Below are 9,973 nucleotides of genomic sequence, written 5' to 3'. Positions count from 1 at the left end.
CCCAGGGATATCACAATCCTGCCTGTTCACAGACCCCAGTGACCCGAGACCTGAGAGAAGAAATACACAAAACCATACTTACCCCCAGGAGATGGGAATACGCCTCCCTCAGTCACTGGTGGAGTGAGTTGGAGGGAAGCCTGGCCACTGAACTGTTGCTGTCATAAAAGAGCCTAACAGAGCATCTCACAGGAGAAAGGGCCTATTTTGGATTATAGTTCAATGCAGATAGACCACCATGGCAGAGACGTCAAGACCTCCGGAACCTGAAGCAGTTGATTAGATGTGTTAATAATGACCGGCACAGATCATTAGAAGCACTTCTGTAAGCAAGATAATATGTCTGTTTGTCTGTCTGCCTGTCTGTCTGTCTGTCCGTCCATCTGTCCGTCCGTCCATCTATATATCTATCCATCCATCTGTGTATGATGGTCACACAGCATCCATCACCAGGAAAAGAGAGTGATGAGTGCATGTCACTGTTCGGAACCCTTCTGTACAATCTGGAATCCTAGCCAGGGAATGACGCCACCCATAGTGGGCAGGTCTTCCCATCTCTCTTGAAATAACCTAGATAAAGTTACCCTACGTGAAAGTCCAAAGGTTTCTCTCCCAGATGATTCTAGCTTCTTCCAAGGCAGCAGTTAACACTGACCAGTGCAAGTATCATACAGAATGAAGGAGAGTCAACCCTCAGCACCAGCAGCTCGACATTTACAGAAGACTCCTCTCTGTGGCAGAACTCAGTGTCTACAAGACAGACCATATCTCAGAGAATCTAAAAAAGTCAAGTTGGAGAAAGGATCTGACTACGGCAGAATGGAATTATAAATCACCAAGAGAAAGATCTCTAAAAAAACAAATTTCAACATGTTTAGAAACTTAAGCAGCAGGCTTCTAAATTACCCATGTGTTACTGAGTAAATCAAAAGGGGAATTAAAAAGTATTTCCAACAGAAAGAAAATGAGAACAACACATCAAAATTAGTAGAGAGTTGCTAAAGTGATTCTTAGGGGGCATGTGGAATACTAAAGCCCGTGTTAGGAAGGAAGGCACGTCTCAGATCAGTGACCTGAGCTGTCACCCAAAGACACCCGAGTCTGAAGGGGAAATCCCAAGCAGGGAGCAGGAATGAAGGCAGTGTCAGAGTCAAAGGCAGGGGAAGCAGTGGAGAAACCAGGGGTGGTTAGCAGAGCCCAGGAGCCTCCTGCCTGAACAGAGAGGGAACTGAGGAGAAGACACAGGACTGCGGATCAGGAATGACGGAGGGGACATTTCCGAGTCTGCACAGGTCATTAGAAGCACTTCTGTAAGCAAGACTATCTATCTATCCATCCATTCATCTATCTCTGTGTGTGTGTGTGTGTATGTATGTATGTATGTATGTATCCATCTTTCTGTGTATGCATGTGTATGTATATGTATATCTATCCATCCACCCATCTATCTGTGTATGTGTATTTATGCATGCATGTATGTATCTATCCACCTATGTATATATGTGTATGCATGTGTATGTATGTGTGTGCATGTGTGTATGTGTGTATGCATGTATGTATGTGTATGTATGTGTATGTATATGTATGTATGTGTATGTATGTGTGTATGTATGTATCTATCCATCTATGTATGCATTGTATGTATGTGTGTATGTATATATGTATCTATTTATCTACTTATTGCCTATTTATCCATCTTTCATCTATCCACTGTCATCTATCTTCGTCACCTATTATCATCCATGTATCATTTATCTATATATCTATCTTCTTTCTCTTACCTGTCTACACATCTATTAATAATCAACCATCTATTATCTATCCACTATTTATTTCTCACTTATCTTTCTGTCTTCCCATAATTTATCATCTATCTTCTATTATCTATCTATCATCAGCCTATTGATTGATCAATCTGTCTGCATATCTATCCATCCACCATTCATCCATCCATCCATCCATCCTTCCATCATCTATCTTCTGTCTACCTATCCATATATCAATCATCTAGCTCTCTATCAATCATCTATCTTCTATCTATCAGTCACCTATCAATTGGTATATCATATATCTTCTACTTCCTGTCTACCCACCAGTCACTTGAGTATTGGATGTTACTCCATGCTTTGTATAATACTTTATTTGTTGTTTAAATCATTTCAGGCTTGGTCAGTGGGAGCTCTTTCATTTAGTTCATTCGTGGTGCAGTAGCCTCACCATTGTGGTTTTTGTTGACCGGGGGCTACATATACTTGTCTCCTGACATTACAGGATACCCTAGGCTCACCCTAGGGATGCCCAGCCCCATATTAGCACCTCATATTTCTTCTTGGAAAATAGTATTCGAATCAAGGTTTGAGTACCAGATGTGCTCTTAGCTACTGGGACATTGTTGCTTTCAGGTCCCCTCCACTCACACAGTGAGACACTAACCTCTGCATGCACCCATGCAGGTGTTTCTGCATGTAGACAAGCACTCACGCTTGTGCTCAGCTAACCGCAGATGTGTCCACTAATCCATCAGTGACTGCATGAATCCTTCTAACCTTCTGTTCTTGCTCACCTGGAAGTTCCCACACCAACAGAGAGTGAACCGTCTTCCCCCCACCTGCACCATGTACTTCAGCGTTATTCTCCGTGTGTAGTGCAGTGATTTCAAAGGCACCCCACAAATAAGAGCAGAGCTCATATGCTTGTGACCAGAGGCGAACAGGTCACTCCCATGTGTCCCTGCTTTTGTGAGACTGTCATGTTCACCTGTGATATGCAGCTTACTTTAGGAACATCCAGCCCCATCCTAGCATCTCATAGTTCCTATTGGAAAATAATGTTTGAACTAGGTTTTGAGTACCAGACGTGCCCTTAGATACCAGGGCATTGCTATTTCAGGATCTCTCAGCTCAGTGTCACCACCAGCATAGATTCCTCTTGGGTCCTCTGAGAGTGATTTTTAATCTATACGTATTCCCATATTAAGGTTCTTTTTTTTTTCCTGCTGGAAAATTCCAAGGATTTTAACAAATCCATAAAACCATCCATTGTGTTTTGTGAAGTAGTTTTGTTGTTCAGACTCCTATAGAGTAACCCCCTCTTTAACTTTCCTACTTCCCACATACCTGGCAAACGCTGGTCCATTCAACATCAATGGTTTCACCTTCTTTCTGAAGGTCACAGAAAAATAACGCTTGCAAGATGTCTCCTTTCCCTTCACATGGCCATGTGGGAGTCAGCCCATTTTTGCCTACTTGTTGGCTCATTCCTTTTGATTGCTGAGTAATATTCCAGTGAGCAGGCATACCACAATTTCTCCATTCTTGGGTTGCTTTCTCTTCTTAGCAAATTCTGAATGAAGCCCACCCTGGCATTCCTGTGCAGGTTCTTCGATGCTCAAAACCATTCACACCTCTTGGGTAGTCCATACATGCCCCGGGGGACCTGGTTGCTGGATTGTCTGGTAAGACTATGATTAATTCTGTAAGAAAGCCACCAACACACCTTCAAAGTAGCTCTCTACCACTTCACACTTCTTAACACTCAGAGCTGCTGAGAACAGGAGTCGAGTTAAATAAGGAAATAAGTTATAGACCTAGACACGTGGGAACATCTGAATGCCCGGTTTCCTGAGTCTCTGACTCCAGCAGGCAACAGCTTGATATAAGGCCTCTGACTCCTGGTCCTGAGTTGTCCCTTCCTGTCTTAGAGGCTGAGCTTTGTGGGGTCACAGTTGTCCCCCTTGGGCCCTCCTCTTGCCACCCTCACCTGTTGCCGTCACCTGGGATGAGGGTAGAGGGGCCGCTCAGTTCCAACTGTTCTAACTGTTCCTCCTTCCCTGTTACTTGTTCCCTGCAACAAACAGCTTCACTTTAAAAGCCATCTGGGAGGATGGATGACCCAGGCGCATTTTGTGGAATAAGTTTTCAGGGCAAAGAGCCAAGAAATTAAAGGCGCAGCACTTAGGACTCCCGTCTCATTAGGCCTCATAACTCTGCCTGCCTGCCGGGATTGTGTATCCCAGTTAGTTACTCCCGCCCCCACTGCCGGCTGTTGTGAGATTATTCTCATTGGTCTTCCAGAGGCTGGTCCTGATGTGTCAGGCTGCTTCCCTCCCTCGGGATACCCACCCTCACCCATCTCTCTCCAGGGTTTTCCGGTGCAGTCTCTGTCCCACCTCAGTGGGAGAGCCACAGTGGCCAGGGGAAGGCCTGGCTTTTGAGGTATCTCCCAAGGCTCACTTGGAACTAATCTCTTCTGCTTTGTGCAGAAGAGATGTGTCCAAAGTTGAGACAGATAGATGGCTCTGGGGAGGGGTGACGAGCCTCCCTGTCTTTGGGGTGTATGCACGGGACAGGTGAGTACTCAGCAGGCAGTCTAAGCGACCTGGGCGGGGTTTGGCCTTTAGGCCTGAGGGGTGTATGACCTCAGTCACTGCTTTGCCTTCATGGGACCTCAGTTTCTTCCTCTGGAAAATCAGGCAAACCTGATCATCATCCCTACTTCTTGGGGTTGTCATGGAGATGGCAGGGGCAGGGCGCTCCATGCAGAGGAGCAAGCAAGGGGTGTATTGTTAAGTCTGGGGGGGGAGGGAGAGCGAGCAGGCTGGGTTGTAACACCTTTGAGCAATCTGAGATTCAAAATTGCTGTCATTTATAAACCCAGGAACTGAAAGTCAATGATTCAATTATTCTAAGATTCTGCTAGAATCTGAAGCCTTAAGGAATTACGATAGATATTGTTATTCTTACCAGAGCTCCTAGAAGCCCAAGGCTATGGATTTTGAGATCACACCCTAAACCCGATCCTGAGTCCTCAGGCAGTGACATTCTCCCAGCCACAAGCTCTGTGGGTGCTTTCATTTCCGGCCCTTTCCATTCAGAGCCCCCAACTTTGCCTTGCTCCTAGCTTTGACACCTCCCCACCCCTTCTCATTCCAATCTTCCTGCTCCAGTGGTGTGACCCACACACAGGCTCAGACCTCTGTCTTCTCCAAGTCCCGCCCTCCCAACTGAGTCCAAGGCTAGTGACAAATGACAACCAACCACTGACCTTCCAAGGGGTGGGGGGTCATCCCCTCCCGCCTGATGAGGGCCCTCCCCCATCCCTGCATTCCCAGGAGAGTGACTGGACTTCCATGGCCGTTGTATCACTTTCTACAGTCCCAATCAGAGTTGGAAAGGAAACCCACTAAGACTGCCCCCTTCCCCGGGAAAAGAAGGGGCACCAGTCTGATGTATCACAAGAGGGACACAGGTGGTGGCAGGCAGGGTCACCGGGTGGAAGATGAGAGCAATGGAGCCCATTTGTTCTTCAATGACCTGTGCCAGGAAGGGACCAACTCTGCAGACACCCCCCACTGTGCCCCAGCACCTGTGCACCCCCTCTCCCTATGCAGTCCATTCCTGTCTGTGGGCTCATCACCATCCACGTGCCTGTGGTCTAGCTCTCTGGGCTCCCCACATGCCTGGTGCATCCTGACTGTAGAGGGCACAGAGCCGAACTGATGGTCCAGGCTGCGTCCTGGGTCTTTGCTTGGGTACTTCTACAGGCTGCCCTCTGAGCAGCCGCAGCCTCCCCATTGGAAAGGGCAAAGCCTCTGTCTTGCCCTCAGCCTGCCCCTCCGCTCCACTCCCATCTCTGCATTGCCCTAGCACCCCAGACAGGCACCTGTGGGCTCATCTTCGCCGCTAGTCTTCCTTCATCACCTTCGAGAATCGGAGTCGTCCCTGCCAGCTCAGACCTGGGTGATCTCTGGCCCTCGCATCCCACACCTCCTGCCTCAGCTCAGCCCTGCTGCATTCCTGACACTCATCTACCCCTTGTGTACTTAGACATGAACCCAGGACCTGCTTAGACCTGTGATTCCGGGACCTTGTTCTGGAATTCCTGTCTGTGTGCCAAGCCTGCTGCTGGTCCCACGAGACCTCTTCAGTGCCCAGATGTCGTTGACCAGAAGGGTCATTACAATGGTTTTTGTTGTTTTTTAATATATTTTTTCTTTCCTTTTCTAATTTTAGTTTTTATTTCCTTTTGGAGGGGAAAGATTACAAGGGGAAAGAGTAGATATGAAAGGATTGGGGGATAAGTGGGATTGGGTCCATGATGTAAAATCCCCAAAGATTCAATAATATATGTGTGTGTGTGTGTGTGTGTGTTTAAAAAAAAAAATCTCCCCAGCAGACATGCCCAGAGGCTAGTCTCTGAGGTTCTTCTAGAGCATGTCAAACTACAATCACTATTAATGGTCAGAGGAACTCTAGGTTTCTCTGGCCTCATCAGACTCCAGGTCTGGCTCCTTTTGGGCCATGCTGAGGCCTCTGAATTCATGTTCTGAACAGAGAGGAAGGCAGTCTCCAGGAGCGGAGTCAACTTCTGTGGGCATTATGAACTCAGAGGAACAGGAGGCAGACAGGGCCTGAGACCACCCCAGCTCAGGTGAATGAATCCATAAATACTGAATCCTGGCAGGGGATGCTACTTCGGACCAGTCTCCGGTTTCCATAGAAACCAGAGCCCTCTGTCTGGGGCTGAGCTTCCCTTGCCTGGTCCTGTCACTTGGAAGAGACAGACTCAAGGCTGGCTGCCCACAGGACTGTGTCCTGTTCCAGGCGAACCAGCCAGCATGATGCCAGCCAGGCAGGCAGACCCAAACGGGGTGAGGTGGCAGCCGGTCACACTGACAAGCATCCTCTGTCCCTGCAGGGTTTGATGGAAAGAGGGGAGGCTTTGGTGAGGGACAGCAGATCCTCTTGTCTTTCTCTGAGGTCCAATGTGTCATTCTTACCTCCCTGGTCCCAGGTTAGTCCTCATCCTGTGGCTGACAGAGGGCCTTGCGCCTAGTGACCAGACCTCCTCCCTCCCCCAAAGCCTGGCAAGACTGAATCCCTGTGTGTCCGGAAGCTGCTCTGCCTCTCTTCCTGTGGGCCAGCAATCTGGAGGGCCTTGAACTGCTGATGCCTAAATCCCATTCATCCGCCAGGGTGCCATGACCGCATGCCATCTCATTCCTTCGCTCTTCCCAGGGAGCAACTTCTGTACCATCTTCTTCGCTCATCAGGGTCAAGGAGGGACCTCCCCACCTCTTGGTCCTTCCTGTCACGTGACAAAAATCTGTCTCTCATCTCATAAGCCTGTGGTAGTTCCATTGGCCTCAAGAATAGTCTGTTCATTCATTCATTCATTCATTCATTCACACACTCATTCATTCATTCATTCTTCGTGTGTCTGATAGATATTTAATAAGCCACTGCTTAGTGCCAAGTGCTGGGGACAGAATGAGACAGCAGTAGAAAGGACAGGATCTAGGCTGGGGAAGCAGAGTGTCTCTGGAGGGAGATAAGGTCCGGCTTATAACTAGGCAATAAGCATTAGGAAGACATGGAGGTGTCCGGGATAGTTACTGTTGATGTCTTTGCAAAGACCTAAAGCAGGTGAAAGAGGGAGCCATGGGGGCGTAGAGGGGGAGCACCCTAAGGAAGGCTTCCCGAGGCCCTGCAGCGCTCTCTGCACCCTTCAGCTCCGCCTGGTTGGGTTCCTCTGCTCCCAGCTTCTATATGGGGCATGTGTGGTGCCAGCCTGAGGTGAACTGTTCTGGAGTGTCAGTGGGGGAGACTTTTTTCCTGAAGGACTGGATAACGTGGGTACTCCTTGCGCCTTGTGAGCGCCTTGTTTGGCTTGTTTATTTCTCAACCTAAAGCCACTCTATGCCCAGCACACAGTAGGTGCACAGCAAGTCACCTGGGGGGGGGAACGGTGGTCTAGGAGACAATCAAGAGGCTCTCTGTGTCTCTTTACCTTGAGCAGAAGAAGCTGAGGCCCCTGGGAAGAAGGGGAAGAGCAGGGCCCCATCTAAGGTTCCTGCCCTTTCCCCCCCCCCCCCCCCCGTGTCGCTTCCTCCCCCTCTGCCCCCCCCCCCCGTGTCGCTCCCTCCCCCTCTGCCCCCCCCCCCGTGTCGCTCCCTCCCCCTCTGTGTCCTTTACTTCCTTCTCCCCTCCTCCCCCTCAGCATCTTCCTTCCCACTTCCTTTCCCTCCCGCTTCCCCCTCTATTGTTCCTCTTCCTCCCTCCCCTCTCTTCCTCCCACCCCTTTCTTTCCCCTCCCTTTTCCTTTTCCACTCCCCCCATCTCTCCCTTCCTTCCCTCTCCTTGTTTGAGAGCGCACCTTGCATAATCAGAGCTAGCAATTACACTCCCAGCTCTGGTTCTGGCTTCATAGACTCTGGGCCGGGAGGAGAGAGGCCGTTTCATATTTAATCAGTATTAGTTCTGGAATGCCCTCAGGGGAGCTGGCTCACTTCAGGGCTGTGTGCTTTAATTCTCCCCGATGCTAATTAGATCAGGGAGAGAGTCTGGGCTCAGAGTGGGACTGCTGTGGGGTCACTCTTAGCAAGCCAGAGAGACTCCCCCTGCCTCTGCCTCATCCACACACCTGTCCACCCCATCCGTACACCATTACCTCACAGGGGCAGATAGAGAAAGCCCAGGCCTAGCAGGTATCCTGAGGAGGAAGGGACACATGCAGTGTGCTTGAGGGAACAGACGATTCTCTCTCTCTCTCTCTCTCTTTTTCTCTCTCTCTCTCTGTGTGTGTGTGTTGTATGTGTTATGTGCATGTGTATGTGATGTGTCCTGTATGTGTTATGTGCACATGTCTACATGTATGTGTGTATTTACGTATGTGTATGCATGTGTAAGCATGTGAGTACGTGTGCACATGTGTTCACCTGGAGCTTTCTTTCCTAGTTCTCCCCGGCCTCTCAGAGCAGTTCCTCCCGGCTCCTTTTGCTGTCCTGAACACACACTGGGCTACTATGTCTTCAGCAGCCCTGGCCCTCAGCCAGTCTCTCCAACGGTCCCAGTCCCAGCTGCTACCTCCAATGCCAAGCATCCCAGTCTCCAGGCCTAGGGTGGCAAACAGAGACAGGAGGGCAGCCTGGGTTTAGCAACTGTGATTTGTCTTCCCTGAGCCTCAGTCTTCTTACCTGTAAAAGGGAAAGATGCCACCTGCCCTCTTTACAGGGCCACTGTGACAGTTAGGAAACTCACACATTCATTTCAACCAGTTAGAGGCCTTTATCTAGGTTCTCTGGGTGGATCGCACAAGGAGAAGGGGGTTCCTTTAGATATTACAGTGGTTTTCAACCTGTGGGTCTCGACCTCTTTGGGCTTGCATTATCAGATATCCTGCATATTAGATATTTACATTATGATTCCTAACAGTAGCAAAATGACAGTTATGGAGTAGCAATGAAATAATTGTGGGGTTGGGGGTTCATCATGACATAGGGAACTGGGTGAAAGTGTTGCAGCATTAGGGACATTGAGATCCACTGCTTTAGAAGCACGACTGAGAGAGACATGTGATCAAGGGAGAGGAGGATGTCAGGGGGTGATCACAGGAGAGGAAAATGATCCAGTTTGCTGACTCAAGGGTCCGGAAGCTATCCTGGTTAGGGCAGAGCAACTGAGTGGGAGGGCTCACAGGACCGACCAACAGGCAAGAAAGTTGTGTAGGACGTTAGCCTATGGGGAATGGGGGCTGCCCTTGGGGATAGTCAGAATGTGGCCTTAGGACACCCCAATCCTGGTGCCCATAGCCAAGCTGCAGCTACGTGTCCACTCCCCTGCAAATGGGTTTGGAAGGTTTGTCTGCTCCAAAACCTCTGTTGAAATGCAACATAGTGTCCTAGGGTTGAGAAAGGAGACTGAAGCATGAATATGCTAAGTTACATCCTCCAGGGCAGGCTCTGTGCCTTGCTAGGAGCGCTTGTGGGGTGGGTTTTTTCCCTGCCCCCTGCTTCCTGTCATGTGTGGCGAGAAGACCCTCCCCAGGTATGCCACCTTCACCTTGGGTTTGTCAGCCTCCAGTTCTGTGAGAAGATGCTGTGAACTCCTCAGCCTTGGGTGTTATGTCGTGTGTGTGTGTGTGTGTGTGTGTGTGTGTGTATCACATGAGGGCTGGGAAGGGTGGGAGATTCTGT

This window comes from Apodemus sylvaticus, chromosome 3 (genome assembly GCF_947179515.1).
Source record: "Apodemus sylvaticus chromosome 3, mApoSyl1.1, whole genome shotgun sequence".
Classification (NCBI taxonomy): domain Eukaryota; kingdom Metazoa; phylum Chordata; class Mammalia; order Rodentia; family Muridae; genus Apodemus; species Apodemus sylvaticus.
The sequence above is the reverse complement of the archived record's forward strand: the minus strand, read 5'-3'. Positions refer to the sequence as shown.